We start from the raw sequence: 19,549 nt of genomic DNA, 5'->3' as shown, positions 1-19,549 counted from the left end.
CTTTCAAAAATAGATATCTAATATTATTTATTTGCCAAAATTCACATTGATAAATATCAAACTTATATAACATAGAATCTCACATTTTGTATCTAAACAACCTTTAACAATCTAAGAATAGTGATCACCAGAAGCCCTCATTTACCTGAACACAATAAAAAGTTAAAAATACACATAGTGACCACTGAATATATCAGTAATATCAATATTTTAAAATTTTATTTAGAGACATTTTGATTTTTTTTAGACCAGGGAGAATTAGGGAATAATTGATTTTAAGAGCTTTTGTTAACAGTGGTATTTTGCATTTGTCATGTGTCAGTGGAAACAAAGATTTTTTCAGAACCACATCAGGGGCTATGACATCTCAAATGTTGTAATTCTTCACTAGAACCCTCTGATGTAGGTAATTTTATTCCCAGTTTTTCTCAGCTATTTTTCTGACATTTTCATTCTGTTCTTGGGATTACCCAGTAGCTTTTTTTTTTTTTTCCCCTTAACTGTGTGACATATTTCCACTTCTGTTATTTGCTCTAGAGAAATGTAAATGTATACAAACAGGAAAACCTGCCCTTAGATCTTTATAGCAAATTTATTCACAATCACCAAAACCTAGAAAGAACTCAAACGTTTTTCAACAAGTGATAATCTCTGGTAAATCCATACAGTGGAATAATATTCATCAAAAAAAATAAGTTATTTATAAATGTAGCAACTTGAATTCACCTTCAAGATATACTGAATGAAAGAAGCCAGTGATATAAAGTTATATATTCTATGACATTATATGGTATTCTCAGGCTTCCCTGGTGGCTCAGAAGGTAAAGAATCTGCCTGCAATGCAGGAGACCTGGGTTCGATCCCTGGGTCAGGAAGATGGCCTGGAGAAGGGAATGGCCACTCGTTCCAGTATTCTTGCCTGGAGAAATTCATGGATAGAGGAGCCTGGCAAGCTACAGTTCATGGGTTCACTGAGTCGGACATGACTGAGTGACTAACACACATATGGTATTCTCAAAACGATAAAATTATCCTTCTTTGTATGATTTTAGAGATAGTGAAAGAAATGGCAATCCTCTCCAGTATTCTTTCCTGGAGGATCCCAGGGACAGAGGAGCCTGGTGGGCTGTCATCTACGGGGTCACACAGAGTCGGACACGACTGAAGTGACTTAGCAGCAGCAGCAACAGAGATAGCGAAATATTATTTTAAAGGTATAACACAAAGGAGGTTTTGGGGGGTGAGGGAACTGTTATATATGCTTATTGTTCTAGATGGTTACATGAATCTACACATTTATAATTCACAGAGATGTATGCCAAAAAAAGTAAATTTTAAAATGTAGTTATTAAAAAAGACTTGAAGACAAAACAAATGTTAGATATAACTTTCACAGAGCCTGGGGAATTTTATTCCCTAGAACAAATAGAATTTTATAGTAATCTTTAAATTTGAAAGACCATCTTATGGTTTACACAAATTTATCAAAATTAAGAACCTTGAACTTATTTAAAACCATTTGCTTTTATAATATCAAGTATCTTGGTATTACACAGTCTTAGTTATAATTATCCTATTCTTTTTATCCTGCTCAGTAATCTAATTTTGTTAATTTAAAAACTAACCACCTAGGCCAACCACTAAAATCATATTCCACTAATTGTAGATCATTAAAAGGAACCTTAATACTGTTGGCCATTTAGGAAGGTCACAAAGTTGACAAAGAGAAGTGCCTGGGATTCCTTTTCTTCCTTCTATGTTAGAAGTCTCTTTCTAACTGAGTTTATTTAGTGAGTGAAAGCTGCCAAGATCTTCCAGTTTGGAAATTGGAGATACTTAATTCTTGAGCACATGGCTTAAAAACATTAACATTTTAAACTTGGCATAAACCTCAGTCTGAGGGAAAAACAGCTGCTTTGCTAAGCATTGGGGAAAAATGATCATTAAAAAGTTTTAAATAAGTGGGAAATGCTATTCTGCCTGATCATTAGAAAGTTTTGTGAAAAGTTAGCAGTTGAGGAAAACCCTACCCCCACCTCATTAGATGTTACAGTCAATATGATATGTGAACACAGGGAAAGAAATACATTCTGCTGAGCATTGTATTAAAACAGAAATTTATAGAGTAAGCACAATAATTCTTTGGAATTATTTAGGGTTTTTCCCTCAAGTTGAATATGCAATTCAGTCTTGAGGGGTACTTAAAAGGGGGCTGCTTGATGTGGACTTCTGGTATATTTCCCTGGCACCATTCTTTTTTGGTAAATTGAAGTATGATAGTGGACATATGATATTATGTTCATGTCAAGTGCACAACATAGTGTCATTTAACTATTGCCATCTTAGGACATTTTGTTTGATGCATTTATCCAAAAATTGATATTGCATTATGTAGCAAGCAAGCAAAAGAGTTTATTAAGTAAAATAAGAGTATTCTCTGGTGGCTCAGAGAGTGAAGTCTGCCTGCAATACGGCAGATCTGGGCTCGATCCCTGGGTTGGGAAGATCCCCTGGAGAAGGACACAGCGACCCACTTCAGTATTCTTGTCCGGAAAATCCCATGGACAGAGGAGAATGGTGGGCTACAGTCCATAGGGTCGCAAAGAGTTGGACAGGACTGAGCAACTTCACTTTCACTTTTCAGAGTAATGTAATATATTGTGATGAAGAAACATTGCTTTTCCATTTTCCTTTGTTGTCTCTCCCTTTTTCTTTCTCCTCCCCTCTTTTCCTCCTTCTTTCTTTTTCTTTTCTTATTCATTTTTATCTTTAATACAGAATGACATAGAACTTCATTCTACAATAATCCTACGAACAGAAGAAAGAGAAATAAAAGGTTAAAATTAGTAGAGGCAACTTTGGTCAAGAAATTATGTATATAATATATAAAAATCTCTATAATTTGCTTTCTTGAATATAGCCTATGATAAATCTGATGTTTGATGGAAATAAGTATGGAATTTCACCACTGAATCTTTGGCTATGAGCATCTTACACTATAGTCAGCTTTGTTTGTATTCATATTCTTTTGATCATTCTAAGCGTTATTCCGATTACTTAAAACTCACAGAAGGGAATGGTAATTCCTTCTCAAAAATCAGTCCAAAGCCATCCGCTCTGAGAAAGCATATATAGTCTGTGAGTATACCATTCAATGTATAATGACCAGCCAGTTTTAAAAAATAGCATATTTACCAAAGAAAAAAGTAATCTCTCAGTTCAGTTCCGTTCAGTTCAGTCACTCGGTCATGTCTGACTCCTTGGGACCCCATGAATCGCAGCACGCCAGGCCTCCCTGTCCATCACCAACTCCCGGAGTTCACTCAAACTCATGTCCATCAAGTCGGGGATGCCATCCAGCCATCTCATCCTCTGTCGTCCACTTTTCCTCCTGCCCCCAATCCCTCCCTGCATCAGAGTCTTTTCCAATGAGTCAACTCTTTGCATGAGGTGGCCAAAGTACTGGAATTGCAACTTTAGCATCATTTCTTCCAAAGAATACCCAGGGCTGATCTCCTTTAGAATGGACTGATTGCATTTCCTTGCAGTGCAAGGGACTCTCAAGACTCTTCTCCAACACCACAGTTCAAAAGCATCAATTCTTCGGTGCTCAGCTTTCTTCACAGTCCAACTCTCGCATCTGGCCTGGTAGTACACCATTCAAAGTATGATGACCAGCCAGTTTTTAAAAATAGGATATTTACCAAAGAAAAAAGTAATCTCTGCTAACATTTAAATCTGGAATACCTGTCCAAAATAAACATTACTGTGTCTTGAATCTTTTGTTCTTTCTTTTTGTTGTAGTACATTCTTTCAAATTATGAAAAATAGTGTTTATATGATAGATAAATAGTTATTATCCACCAATTTGTGCAATGGTTAGTTTCGAACATTTGTCTATGTCATAGACAATCACCTTTTTAAGAAAGATGGATTCTATTTTTATATTCACATCAAATAAGACCTATCACATCAAATAAGAAATTTTTATATTCACATCAAAATTTTTACTTTTTATTTAGGAATAAAAACTTCAGTGTATATATTATTGTTTTCTCACTATGTTACATTCAGAAAATTAAGTCAGCTAGGGAGTAACTCTTCCCTTTTATTATTCTTTGTGTGTGTATGTGTGTGTGTATGTATAGACTTTTCTGGAGGCTCAGATGGTAAAGAATCTGTCTGCAATTTAGTAGACCTGGCTTTGATCCCTGGGTAGGGAAGATCCCATGGAGGAGGGCATAGCAATCCTTTCTAGTATTTCTGCCTGGGGAATCCCTATGGACTTTAAGAATGACAAACAGACAAAGATTTCCAAAAAAAGTCAACTTTCCAGAATTTTTGAAAGGAAGTTATTTTTCCTTGTTTTCACTGAGTGTAAGTTAACATATCATTTTGACTTCATTCTATATCTAATATTTTGCATAGAGAATGTCTCTCACTTCCTAATGATCATTCAATCCCTCTCTCCCCATTATCACATATTAGTAAGAACACTGACCCATTAAGATTTGCTCTATCCATTGAAAAGCAAATAGAATGTTAGTGACAGCTTTTTTTGGGCCAGAATTTTGAGTTTCAGATTCATTTGTATTGCCAACATGCTGTAGTTGAGAATTCTTCCACGATTTAACATTTGATTAAGCTTGTTAGAGAAGTTCTTTAGGTTTTTGTTTGTTTTGTTTTATACAGTGCATAAACAATGATCATAATCTATACTGCTTCCATGGACTCCATTGTTTTATACTATAACTGCTCATAATTAATGAGTGCATAGAAAGTGGTTAAATTTGCAAGGTAACATAATGGGATAGAATCAGACTGCACACATTCATTCAGTCATCAGTTTGCAGAAGGATTTGCAGCTTAATCAGTTAGGATCCACAGGCTGATCTAATGAGAATAGGACTCAGGAAAGACCCAATTATCTCAAAATGATCTGATGGGGAAATAGGAACCTCTTAGCCAGGTAGAACTTTTGACATTGCAATGGCAAGAAAAGAATTACAATAACCATAATAAGTATTATTACTAATATTATTATATAAACACACACATATATATAACATATCTAAATATAGTATACAATACAGCTACATATATATTTTATATATTTCGTATATGTATAGTATGTATATACTGTATGTATTTTAATAGATACTATATATATGCATATATATATACACATATATATATGTGTATATATATATATTGGAGAAGGAAATGGCAACCCACTCCAGGGTTCTTGCTTGGAGAATCCCAGGGATGGCAGAGCCTGGTGGACTGCTGTCTGTGGGGTCGCACAGAGTCGGACACGACTGACGCAACTTAGCAGCAGCAGCAGTAGTATATGTATATAGAGAGAGGTATCTATAGATAGATGGATAGATTATTATATATATTCTTAAGCATCACTTCAACCTATTTAATTAAAATTCCCTCTATGAGATAAGAATTTTTATTTATATTTTAAAGAATGGACTTGTCATTTTAATTTTTTAAATTAATTTGAACTTTGATAACTGATAATAGTTTCAACATTTCAGCATAATTTTGAAAGTATGGAACTTGTGTTAGTAGAAATGCTATGACAAAATCCAAATCTTAGACTTTGCTGTAAAATATAAGAAAGTATTACATGATAACTTAAGCTCAGATGTGTTTGTTATAATTTTTAAGACTGAAGGTCTCGCATTCTGATAAGTATTGTTTTATATTGTATGCTATGGTACACAATGGATAAAATATATGTGGCTTACCGAATTTATCTTATAAAATATTTAGAAATTTGGCTATTACCTAATACAAGGTAGCTAAATCTAACCAGCTTGTTTCACTATCTTTCTTGTAAAATAATTCTACAATAAAAATTTAGGATACCTAATCCAAACTCTCTGAGCCTGTGGACCTCAAAAACATTTTTATCGTACAGTTAATATACACAAAACTGTTTGGTTTTAATTATATTAGCAGTATCATCTATATTACAAAATTTTCCACTTAAATAATTTCTGAAAATATAGAAATGTTAATAACTTTGCTACAAAATTGGCATGAACAAATAATATGAAAAACTATTTTATGATTTCAGATTTAATATTTGATCCTGCATGTAAAATGAATTACTTATATTGTATGAAACAATTAATTTTTCTTCACAGATATTTATGTATGAAATTAAATATTTCATACATTCATTAATTATATAATTTTAGGAATCAGCCACTCAGAGGTGCAGTAATCAACTTTTCCATTTGTCTGAAAGCTAATTCTTTAATGGGCAGTAATAATTTTCTCTGCCTAATGAGTCATCATGCATGCCCTGCATACTGAATACTTAAAACACTATTTTCATCATCATCAACAATATTGGACTGTGTCTTCCAACACAAAAATTTCTCCTTTGACTTACATAAATAAATACTTCTCTTTATGTTAACTGCATTGTTAAATCTCAGCATAATTTTACCCTTCAATAGGCCAGCCATATCATCATGAATTCATGTTTTTTTGAAAGTTTGTTCCCTTGCATGTTCTTTATGAATTCTTATTAAATACCTGCTGAAGTCATAGAGATGGGACCAAGTTTTTAAGAGAGAAGTGCAAAATGACACTTGTGTTTAATGACATTTGTATATGGCTGAAATAAAGCAAAAGTAAGTCACTCCAAATATTAAACACAGTGCATAAACTTATTTCCAAACTGATAAATTTAATATTTTTAAAAGTAGAAGTTAAACCACTGTGATTTTACATGGAAAAACTGTGAAACCAGAAATTGCAAAAACTAATTATCTTCCTAAAATTGTAGCATATTATCATAACCATATAGAGCGAATATGAAATAAATTTATTCTCAATGAGATAAAGAGTATTTATTCTCTACGAAAAAATTTGTATGGAGCAAAATGGAAGGCATTATAAAATGTAATTAAATCAGAATATATTATAAAAATAATACTTTTCTTTCATTTAAACAAGTTTTCATTCAGATTTGAAATCCAAATATATAATCTTTGAACTTCTGATAGGAGTATTTGATCCATGATTGAATTTAACTGCATCACTATGTTTCTCTCAGGTAAAACATTAAGCATAAAATGAAACAGAAACAAGTCTTTTATTTTCCAAGAATATTCAAGTCCTTAAAAACAAAGTAGAAATGATGCTTTTTGGACATGTGGCAGTAGAATTAACATTTTGGGTTGAGACTAAAAAGCAGTTAAAATGGAGATTACTAGCGTCTAAGACGAAGGACAAATTTGGGTCTCAGTGGCTCTAGCGGTAAAAAAAAAAAAAAAGAAAAGAAACCTGCTTGCACTGCAGGAGACTTAAGAGATGCGGATTCAGTCCCTGGGTTGGAAAGATCCCCTGGAGGTGGGCATGGCAATCCACTCCAGTATAATTGTCTGGAGAATCCCATGGACAGAGAAGCTTGGTGGGCTACAGTCCATAGGGTCACAAAGAGTTGAACACAACTAAAGCAATTGAGCACACAAGAAAAAAAAATTAATTTTGGGGGAGTTGTAGCAATTCAGCATTTCCAGTCTTAGTATTGTCTTCCTATGGATATAATTTTCAAAATAATTCCATTTTCTACTTCCTTAGTTTTTGATCTAGATTGATCCATAAATGTGTTACACTGTGATCAATCAGTATGATGTTTATAAATAGTTTTGTGCTTCATGGCAACTCTGTTCAAAATAGCTGCAAATTAAAAATAAGGCCAAAACAAACAAAAACAACAACTATCAACTGGGGATAACTTACCTGTTTGTGGCTAATATGATAAAGCTACATCACAGACTTCATAGTGCCTTATAATCATGAATACTTGCTTCTCCTGGATACATAAAGTTTCAAATCCAACACAATTTTTTGGATGAATTTATTCGGTGACATTAAAATTATGAATCATTTCCTGATTGATAATAAAAATGTTCAATCTTTTGAAAAGAATATGAGTCCTTTCCTGCATTTCAAGAGCTCTTTTGGGTCCTGGAAATATTTAGTTCACCATCAATTTTCATATCATATATGTCTACATTATTCCAGAGATACCTGTGTGATTTGAAAAACGATTGCATTTTCTACAAGAAAGATTTGTACTTATTCCCCCTAACTCCTCCATAAGGACCCCCTATACTCTTTCTCAGTATGTTGGCAGACCTCCAATGAACCATATTTACTAATAGATTTATATTGATGGTGACCATTTCCAGAAGAAGTGTTTGTTTTAAGCTCCCAATTCCATGTCTTTCAACTCCCAACTTAGTGTGTAGGAGTTGAGAGACGGAAGGTGGTAATATCAGCTTTTGCATTTATAAAAGCTCGCTGTTTAATTTCTGTAGTTCTTGGCATATGTTAATTATCTGAAACAGAAATTTCCCCCAGTATGGCTTCTATCTTTCCCACTTTAGCCTTCTCAACTCTAGCTCCATTAGTACTTCTCTTTCTCCATATAGGAACACTTCCCACCTAAGCATTTATCACAATTTTATTGCTTCAGCACATAATTATCTTTTTGAAAAATAGCTTTAAAAAACTTAGAAAGCATTTGCAACTATATGATGAATGAGGAAAAAGCTATTTCTATTACAATCTGAAATTGCAAAGTGATGTCAAAAAAATCAGTAACTGGTCCTAAAAACTGCCTATTTCAGAAAAATTTGACTGTGTATAAATTAATTAAATATTTAACTGTCTTCAGCCAAGATATGTTTATTTATATTGCATCAGATATGTCTCCCTTTAAATGTGCATACAGTTCAGTTCAGTCACTCAGTCCTGTCCGACTCTTTGCAACCCCATGAATCGCAGCACGCCAGGCCTCCCTGTCCATCACCAACTCCCGGAGTTCACTCAGACTCACGTCCATTGAGTCGGTGATGCCATCCAGACATCTCATCCTCTGTCGTCCCCTTTTCCTCCTGCCCCCAATCCCTTCCTGCATCAGAGTCTTTTCCAATGAGTCAACTCTTTGCATGAGGTGGCCAAAGTACTGGAATTTCAGCTTTAGCATCATTCCTTCCAAAGAACACCCAGGGCTGATCTCCTTCAGAATGGACTGGTTGGATGTCCTTGCAGTCCAAGGGACTCCCAAGAGTCTTCTCCAGCACCACAGTTCAAAAGCATCAATTCTTCAGCACTCAGCTTTCTTCACAGTCCAACTTTCACATCCATACATGACTACTGGAAAAACCATAGCCTTGACTAGATGGACCTTTGTTGGCAAAATAATGTCTCTGCTTTTCAATATGCTATCTAGGTTGGTCATAACTTTCCTTCCAAGGAGTAAGTGTCTTTTAATTTCATGGCTACAATCACCATCTGCAGTGATTTTCAAGCCCCAGAAAATAAAGTCTGACCCTGTTTCCACTGTTTCCCCATCTATTTCCCATGGGACCAGGTGCCATGATCTTCGTTTTTGGCTTACTCTTCCTGAAATCTGAAAATTCTTGGAGTAAACACATTACCTTCACTTTATGTCTTCCGGGGTTATTGATTTGAAACTCATCTTTTTGGTGTGGACTTCTCTTAGTTTGGAGAAGGAAATGGCAACCCACTCCAGTATGCTTGCCTGGAGAATCCCATGGACAGAGGAGCCTGGTAGGCTACAGTCCATGGGGTCACAAAGAGTTGGGCACGACTGAGCGACCTTACTTACTTCTCTTAGTTAGCAAATCTAATTAGATTTGCATATGCCAAACCCATCTTCTCAGATCCATGCCGATTTCCTTCACTGTACTTAACCTTCTGAGATTTACATCTATGTGACTGCTGGCTTGTTTTTATTGATATCTGTTGCCCTCATTCACATCCAGCCTCACATGAGGAATAAGGGCACTTCATCAGTTTCCACTGAGCTCTGTGTTTCACACTTCTCATCAAGCCTAACACATAGTATGCCATGAGTAATTATTGTTTTATTCATCTTTACATTCACAGTGAAATGCTAACTTATTCTAGAAATAATCAGGAATTACTGAAAGATGTTTTAAATAGGATTTACAAATAACTCTGCTATATACTGTGCGTTTTAAAAGATATCAAAAAGGCAGTAACTTCTGAGTGAAGAAATGATTTCCGTTTTGTATTTTATATTTTTGCAGTTTAAGTAATAGGTAGAAAATGACTTAATTTATGATTTTACAGTGAAAAGATTTTTGAAGCAAATGTTACTAGGCAGATAAAAAGTTGGAATATTCCTTTTGGCCTATTCTATTTTAAAACTATTGCTTACAACAATCTTATTTCTTCTTGGAAGATCAGAATTCCCTATTATTTTGTTTCTGTTTATGTTTTCCCCTATATTAGAGGTGATAATCTGTAAACATTAAAATTGTAACAATCTTTCACATGAAAGAAGAAAAGGAATGTCATTGCCAAATTGTTCAAGTTGCTTAGTGGGAAAACCAGTTTAGTAATATGCATCTGTTAGAAATAGAGTTACATATTCAGAAACATCAATGCTATCATATAAAATATGTTACTATTATTGATAATTGAACTGACATTGCAGAACAAATGATTAACTATGAAATGTATGTTCAACAATATGTTATTAATGCAATGTTTTGATGATAGAAAAATATGAAAGATGAAATAAAAATGGATTTTGATATTTCATTACATACAGAACAAAGTTATTTAGTGAGATAAAGAAATCCCTTTTTGGGGTTCTGGCTCTGTATTTCTTCAATTTTAATATATTTTCTGCCAAAGTGAGCACTCTGAGTTCCATCTTACTTGCTGTATGTAGATACAAACTAAAAATAGGACAGTACCACTAAGAGAAAAAAAAATGACATAAAGTGAAATGTAGCATGGTGTGATCAAGGATATTTTAGAGATAGATGAAAAACTTTAAGCAGAAAAGGGAATGCCTCCCTACTGAGGAATTTGACACTATTTTTCAGAGGACCTTAGATTTGAACTGGGTCTTACATAATGTATTGGAGCTTTCCAGAAAAAAATGGGGTAGAGTTTTAAAGAGGAGAAAAAGCATGTGTATAAGAATGGAGTTAAAGAGATAGCATGTTGAGGACTTTCATGGGTTTGTGTAGAGATCTAAAGGATTTGGTGAGTGTAATTTAGGGTATACAGTGTAAGAATGTCAGAAGATTAAGCCCCATGGCTTGGCTATGAAAAACTAGAATAAGTAAGGAAGTGCAAAGTCATTCTCTAGGAAACATGGAACTAATACAAGTCCTCAGTTGGAAAGAGCACTTTATTTTTCTTTAAGGTGTAATGCATTTGAACCCTGGAGGAGGGCAAGGCAACCCACTCCAGTATTCTTGCCTAGAGAATTCCATGGTCAGAGGAGCCTGGAGGGGTACAGTACATGGAGTCTGCAAAGAGTTGGACACAACAGAGTGACTTAGTATGGACCCACACAAGAATTCTTTAGCTCACTGTTACCAGGGCTTCCCTGGTGGCTCAGACACTAACAAATCTGCCTGCAATGCAGGAGACATGGGTTCGAACCCTGGGTCAGGAAGATTCCCCTGGAGAAGGGAAACGACTACCCATTCCAAGATTGCCTGGAGGAAGAAATGCCAAACCAATCCAGTATTCTTGCCTAGAGAGTCTCATGGACAGAGGAGCCTGGAGGGCTACAGTGCATGGGGTCAGAGTCTGATGTAACTCAACAACTAACATACACAATGCCTCTGAAATCTTGGAGTGCTGGAAAGGTCAGGAGAAAAGAGTTAAGTGGAGACAGGAACACGGGTCAGAAAGCTGTTATTATTGTTCAGCCACTAAGTCGTGTCCAACTGTTTGTGACTCCATGGACTCCGACATGCCAGGCTTCTCTGTCCTTCACTATCTCTTGTAGTTTGCTCAAACTCATGTTGGTCAAATCAGTGATGCCATCCAACCAGTCTCATTCTCTGTAACCCCCTTCTCCTCCTGCCTTTTGTCTTTCCCAGCATCAGGGTCTTTTCCAGTGAGTCAGCTCTTCACATCAGAAGGCTGTAGCAAGAGTCAAGAGGATGAGTGATTTTGGTCTGATCAAGGCAGAAGCATATACAGTTTGTTGTTAGGAGATCCATTCGGGAGATAAAATTAACAATGCATAATCATCAGTTTTACTATGAAAGTTAAGATTAGCATATCAAAACTTATCTCATAGTTCTATAGCCTTCTAATTAACAGCAAAAATTTTTTCTTCAGGATGATATAGAAACAATCTCCAATGGTGTTACCCATTATCAGATGTAACTTTACAAATCACAGGTATAGTTGTCTTTTTATTGTTCAAATATTTCCTACTGTTAAAAATATATTAACAAATATCTTTGGGATGAATGAATAGATAAATAAATAAACTTACAGCAAATTTCATGTATTTAAGTGAAGAAAAGAAGTGGCTATTGTAGTGACTATAATTGGAAAACATTTGATTTGCTTTTATCAGTAGTATATGTATTATTACATATTGTGTGCTTATTTCACTAATATTTCATATTTTGATTATTACCATGATTCTTGATGCAATTTTCATTGTGATATTATTTCCATGATATTTTTTTTTCTAAATGTGATATAAATATAAGCAGTGACAAATAAAGTGAAATAAATTTTGCACTTTCCCATGGCTAACCACCCTCCATAGGTTCTAGTTTTAAACACTCAAGTACTTTCTCAAAATAACAAAAACAAATGCTTTTCTTTATCATTAACTTTTCAAACCCTGCTGACTTTTGTGAAATCACTGCAGCTAGGCTCAAATGGTGTATGAAATGAAAATTTCCTGTCTAGCCACTGCACATAGGAAATGTCCTGACAATGTCTTACAGTCAATGTTCTGCTCAGTTATTTTTTGTAATACCAGGGTCATGAAGTAAAACAAACTTACTGAAGAAGAGAAAAGGGCAACTGAAACTTTTCTTCAAATGTCCTTTTGATTTACCCCTCTTGTAAATATGCTTAATTGAAGATCTACTTGAAATAACTACTTTCAACTGAGCACTCAAGAATGCCCTAATCCCAGATATTGAATATGTGTTAGAAATCTTAATATAAAAGTTTTCCTAACTGGCGATGACTAGACACAGTGGTTATGCTGGGTTATAACTCCATGACCCAGAGAAGGTTCTGACCATTTTTGTGTGTTTTGTATAACAGCAGCTTTGGAAAGTAGGCATACTTCCTGACATGTGGCTATGGCTTTGTATGTTAAATGACATGCTGGTAAATGTGGATAAAACTGACTTGGTTTATAAAGAGATATGACAACAGCTATAGACACAAAGTGCAAAACATAAACTCCCACATAAAAGTGTGTCTATTTCCTCTTGTAGTACTCATTTTATTTTATTTTCATCCATATAACTAGAGCCCACTGATATATAGCAGAAGAGATTTTATATTCCATTTTTAAAATGTGCTATTCCAAAAAAAAAAAAAATGCATAGACTTGCCATATATTCATCCTTGTGCTTGCTCCTTTCCTTTTGAATTGTATTTACTCTATTTTCAAAGCTTTTAGAGAGAGTTCATTTTGCTTTTCTTAAGCCAGTGTAAGTATAGGTGCAGGGGTCACAGAATAGAACATTGATTCATTCAACAGATACTCATTAAAAATTTCATCCATGGCAGTCATTGTTTTAAGCACCAACAGAAGCTAGAAAGGTGGCATTAAGCCTTGCTTCAGTATTTTTCCTAATCTTTTTTGTATTTGACAGTAAATAAGAAGGAAAGATAAGCATTAGCTTGTAAACCTATGAGTTGATTTTGTTTGTGTTTTTTGTTTTTATTTTTGTGAGTGTGTTCTGCGGACCTGAAACCAAGGACCAAGACATGGGAAATCCAAGAGTGCCAAATTAGTTATTTTAAAAATAATTCTAAGACAATAGTTTTGAATTCAAAGGAAATTGCCTATACAAATTTTGGTATAGGTATGTGCTGTTATTGTTTAGTCACTAAGTCATATCCAACTCTTTGTGACTCTATGGATCGTAGCCCATTGTGTACCTGTACATTCTTAGACAAAAACCCTATATCATTTTACAATATTTTATATTATTGGCTCAAAGAGGACTGAGCTTACATAAAACATGACTTTAATTTCTGTTTTTCCACTTATTGTGTGATTTTATAGGGTTAGTTGTTCCCTGTGAGTAACACTATGTTGATCAAATATGAAAACATTATATTCTAGAATGAGTCTGATAAATTGTATTAGTTTCCTGCTGCTGCTGCTGCTAAGTCACTTCAGTTGTGTCCAACTCTGTGAGACCCCATAGATGGCAGCCCACCAGGGTCCCCTGTCCCTGGGATTCTCCAGGCAAGAACACGGGAGTGGGTTGCCATTTCCTTCTCCAATGCATGAAAGTGAAAAGTGAGAGTGAAGTCGCTTAGTCATGTCCGACTCTTAGCGATCCCATGGACTTCGACCTATAATGCTCCTCCGTCCATGGGATTTTCCAGGGAAGAGTACAGGAGTGGGGTGCCATCGCGTTCTCCAATTAGTTTTCTAAGACTGCCATAATAAAGGTATCAGAAGTTACATATATTAAATCACCAGAAATTTATTTTCTCACACTTCAGGAAGCTAAAAAGCTGAAGTCAAAGTGTCAACAGGGCCATGCTCTCTGTGAAACCTATAGCAGAATCACTCCTTGCTTTCCTTAGCTTCAGATGGTTTGCTAGCAACCTTTGGTGTCCTGTAGCTTACAGATGCATCAGTCCAATCTTCTGTCTTCACAGGGCATTCTCTCCATGTCTTTTTGTCTTCATATGGCCAACTTCTCACAAGGACACAAGTCACATTGTGTCAGAGGCCCACCCTGCTCTAATATGACTTCATCATAACTAATAAAACTGCAACTACTCTTTTTGCAAATAGAGTTACCTTATGAGGGTAAGGATTTCAATATAACCTTTATGGATGGACACATTTCAATAAGTAAACTAAATATTTAAATACTACATGGACATCACCAGATGGTCGGCACCAAAATCAGATTGATTTTTTATTTGCAGCCAAAGATGGAGAAGCTCTATAACAGCCACAATAAGACCAGGAGCTGACTGTGGCTCAGATCATGAACTCCTTATTGCCAAATTCAGAATGAAATTGAAGAAAGTGGAGAAAACCACTAGGCAATTCAGGTATGACCTAAATCAAATCCCTTATGATTATACAGTGGAAGTGAGAAATAGATTTAAGCGACTAGATCTGATAGACAGAGTGCCTGATGAACTATGGATGGAGGTTCATGACATTGTACAGGAGACAGGAATCAAAACCATCCCCAAGAAAAAGAAATGCAAAAAAGCAAAATGGCTGTCTGAGGAAACCTTACAAATAGTTGTGAAAAGAAGGGAAGTGAAAACCAAAGGAGAAAAGGAAAGATATAAGCATCTGAATGCAGAGTTCCAAAGAATAGCAAGAAGAGATAAGAAAGCCTTCCTCAGAGATCAATGCAAAGAAATAGAGGAAAACAACAGAAAGCGAAAGACTAGAGATCTCTTCAAGAAAATTAGAGATACCAAGGGAACACTTCATGCAAAGATGGGCTCAAGAAAGGACAGAAATGGTAGGGACCTAATAGAAGCAGAAGATATTAAGAAGAGGTGGCAAGAATACACAGAAGAACTGTACAAAAAAGATCTTCTTGACCCAGACAATCACAATGGTGTGATCACTCACCTAGAGCCAGACATCCTGGAATGTGAAGTCAAGTGGGCCTTAGGAAGTGTCACTACGAACAAAGCTAGTGGAGGTGATGGAATTCCAGTTGAGCTATTTCAAATCTTGAAAGAAGACACTGTGAATGTGCTGCACTCAATATGCCAGCAAATTTGGAAAACTCAGCAGTGGCTACAGGACTGGAAAAAGTCAGTTTTCATTCCAATCCCAAAGAAAGGCAATGCCAAAGAATGCTCAAACTACTACACAATTGCACTCATCTCACATACTAGTAAAGTAATGCTCAAAATTCTCCAAGCCAGGCTTCAGCAATACGTGAACTGTGAACTTCCAGATGTTCAACCTGGTTTTAGAAAAGGCAGAAGAACCAGAGATCAAATTGCCAACATCCACTGGAGCATGGGAAAAGGAAGAGAGTCCCATAAAAAAAATCTATTTCTGCTTTATTGACTATGCCAAAGCCTTTGACTGTGTTGATAACAATAAACTATGGAAAATTCTGACAGAGATAGGAATACCAGACCACCTGACCTGCCTCTTGAGAAATTTGTATGCAGGTCAGGAAGCAACAGTTAGAACTGGACATGGAACAACAGACTGATTCCAAATAGGAAAAGGAGTATGTCAAGGCTGTATAATGTCACCCTGCTTATTTAACTTATATGCAGAGTACATCATGAGAAACGCTGGACTGGAAGAAACACAAGCTGGAATCAAGATTGCCGGGAGAAATATCAATAACCTCAGGTATGCAGATGATACCACCCTATGGCAGAAAGTGAAGAGGAACTAAAGAGCCTCTTGATGAAAGTGAAAGAGGAGAGTGAAAATGTTGGCTTAAAGCTCAACATTCAGAAAACTAAAATCATGGCATCTGGTCCCATCACTTCATGGCAGATAGATGGGGAAACAGTGGAAGCAGTTGTTGGCTTTATTTTTCTGGGCTCCAAAATCACTGCAGATGGTGATTGCAGCCATGAAATTAAAAGATGCTTATTCCTTGGAAGGAAAGTTATGACCAACCTACACAGCATATTAAAAAGCCGAGACATTACTTTGCCAACAAAGGTCCATCTAGTCAAGGCTATGGTTTTTCCAGTGGTCACATGTGGATGTGAGAGTTAGAGTATAAAGAAAGCTGAGTGCTGACGAATTGATGCTTTTGAACTGTGGTGTTGGAGGAGACTCTTGAGAGTCCCTTGGACTGCAAAGAAATCCAACCAGTCCATTCTAAAGGAGATCAGTTCTGGGTGTATTTGGAAGGATCGATTTTGAGGCTGAAACTCCAATACTTTGGCCACCTCATGAGAAGAGCTGACTCATTTGAAATGACCCTGATTCTGGGAAAGATTGAGGACAGGAGGAGAAGGAGACGACAGAGGATGAGATGGTTGGATGGCATCATCGACTTGACGGACATGGGTTTGGGTGGACTCTGGGAGTTGGTGATGAACAGGGGGGCCTAGCGTACTGTCCTTCATGGGGTAACAAAAAGTCGGACATGACTGAGTGACTGAACTGAACTGATACTGATTATTAGTAGTTAAATTCTTATAGCTTATGGTTAAGTTGACTTTTTTCTCTCTCTTAGGTAAAAAAAAAAAAAAAAAAAGAGCATCCATAGACACTCATGAATTTACTCAGAAAAATTAGAAGAGTAATGTACCAATAGAAATGATATTCTTTGGGCCATGGCTGCCATTACCATTAGTTGTCTGATGGACTATACTTATCATGAGGAGAAGGCGATGGCACCCCACTCCAGTACTCTTGCCTGGAAAATCCCATGGATGAAGGAGCCTGGTAGGCTGCGGTCCACGGGGTCGCGAAGAATCGGACACAACTAAGCGACTTCACTTTCGCTTTTCACTTTCATGCATTGAAGAAGGAAGTGACAACCCACTCCAGTGTTCTTGCCTGGAGAATCCCAGGGATGGGGTAGCCTGGTGGGCTGCCATCTATGGGGTCACACAGAGTCGGACACGACTGAAGCGACTTAGCAGCAGCAGCAGCATACTTATCATGTACTACTTTTAACAAATATTTTATATTTTGTAATGTAGTTGTCACATTTTTAAAAGCTTACTTGATTCCTAAATAACCTTGTAAAGAAGAATCCACTTAGACATTTACAAATAAGTAGACTGAAGCTCTGATAGACATTGAATAATATGCTCACCATTATAAAACACAAATTGTAAAATGGAAATAAAAAGTTTTTCAACTTTGAGTGCAATAATTTCTTAATTATAACTTTTCTTCTCATTCCATACACACTGTGATTGCTGTCTTTCATGTGCCCATTGATATATAGTAATAACTACCACCTTCACACAAATTGGGCTTCCCTGGTGGATCAGAGATTAAAGCGTTTGCCTACAATGCAAGAGAGCCGGGTTTGATCGCTGGGTTGGGAATATCCCTTGGAGAAGAAAATGGCAACCCACTCCAGTATTCTTTACTGGGAAATCCCATGGATGTAGGAGCCTGATGGCCTATAGTCCAGAGAAGAGTCAGACACAATGGAGCGACTTCACTTTCACTTTTTCACTTTCACACAAATTGTGACTTTAAAAAATTTTTATGGACTATGCAGCTGTATTTTTCAAATCACCATAAAAAATTATCCTAATGCCATGCTGACACTAACACAGAATGTGTTTAAAAATGATTTAGTAATCTTTCATCCTGCTTCATCTCTATGTCTGTTAAACAACATCCCTTTGTTTTTGTTCAGTAGCTCAGTCATGTCGAACTCTTTGAGACATTATGGACTGCAGCACACCAGGCTTCACTCTCCTTCACCATTTCCCAGAGCTTGCTAAAACTCATGTCCATTATTCGGTAATGCCATCCAACCATCTTGTCCTCTGTCATCCAGTTCACCTCCTGCCTTCAATATTTGCCAGCATCAGGGTCTTTTCTAATGAGTCAGGTATTCGCATCAGGTGGCCAAAGTATTAGTGCTTCAGTTTCAGCATCAATCCTTTCGATGAATATTGAAGATTGATTTTCTTTAGGATTGACTGGTTTGATCTCCTTGCAGTCCAAGGAACTCTCAAGAGTCTTCTCCAACACCACAGTTCAAAAGTATTAATTCTTTGGGGGCTCAGTCTTCTTTATGGTTCAACCCTCACATCCATACATGATTACTGGAAAAACTATAGCTTTGACTAGACGGAGCTTTGTCAGTATTTTAATACACTGTGATGTCTGCTTTTTAATACACTGTCTAGGTTGGTCATAGCTTTTCTTCCAAGGAGCAAGCCTTGGAAGCTTTTTAATTTCATGGCGATAGTCACCATCTGCAGTGTTTTTGAAGCTCAAGAAATAAAGTCAGTAACTGTTTACACTGTTTTCCCACCTATTTGCCATGAAGTGATGGGACCAGTTGCCATGATCTTTGTTTTTTTAACGTTGAGTTTTAAGCAGCTTTTTCATTCTTCTCTTTCAGTTTCATCAAGAGACTCTTTAGTTCCTCTTCATTTTCTGCCATAAGGGTGGTTTCAATTGCATATATCAGGTTATTGATACTTCTGTAAGCAAACTTGATTCCAGCTTGTGCTTCATCTGGATCAGCATTTCACATTTTGTACTCTGCATAGAATTTAAATTAGTAAGATGACAACGTACAGCCTTGACATGCTCCTTTCCCAGTTTGGAACCAGTCTGTTGTTCTATGTCTTCTAACTGTTGCTTCTTGACCTGCATACAGGTTTTTTCAAGAGGCAGGTAGGGTGATCTGGTATTCCCATCTCTTTTAGAATTTTCCACAGTTTGTTGTGATCCAGAGTCAAAGGTTTTGGCTTAGTCAATGAAGCAAAAGTAGATGCTTTTCTGGAGTTCTCTTGCTTTTTCTATGATCCAGCAGATGTTGGCAATTTTATA

The 19,549-nt window shown here is 36.2% G+C and overlaps 1 long non-coding RNA gene across 1 annotated transcript in view; it reads left to right on the top strand.

Annotated features, from left to right (window-relative positions):
* Positions 1-15,123, top strand: part of LOC133250104 (uncharacterized) — a 35,116-nt gene extending 19,993 nt beyond the window's left edge. Inside the window, exons 2-4 of the long non-coding RNA XR_009737230.1 lie at positions 12,178-12,240; positions 14,716-14,869; positions 14,992-15,123. This is a non-coding gene — a long non-coding RNA (uncharacterized LOC133250104). The remainder of the gene's footprint in view (positions 1-12,177; positions 12,241-14,715; positions 14,870-14,991) is intronic.
* The last annotated feature ends 4,426 nt before the right edge of the window (positions 15,124-19,549 follow it).

Source organism: Bos javanicus, chromosome 6 (assembly GCF_032452875.1).
Source record: "Bos javanicus breed banteng chromosome 6, ARS-OSU_banteng_1.0, whole genome shotgun sequence".
Classification (NCBI taxonomy): domain Eukaryota; kingdom Metazoa; phylum Chordata; class Mammalia; order Artiodactyla; family Bovidae; genus Bos; species Bos javanicus.
Note: the sequence above shows the minus strand (reverse complement) of the source record. Positions and strands in the feature narration are given on the sequence as shown.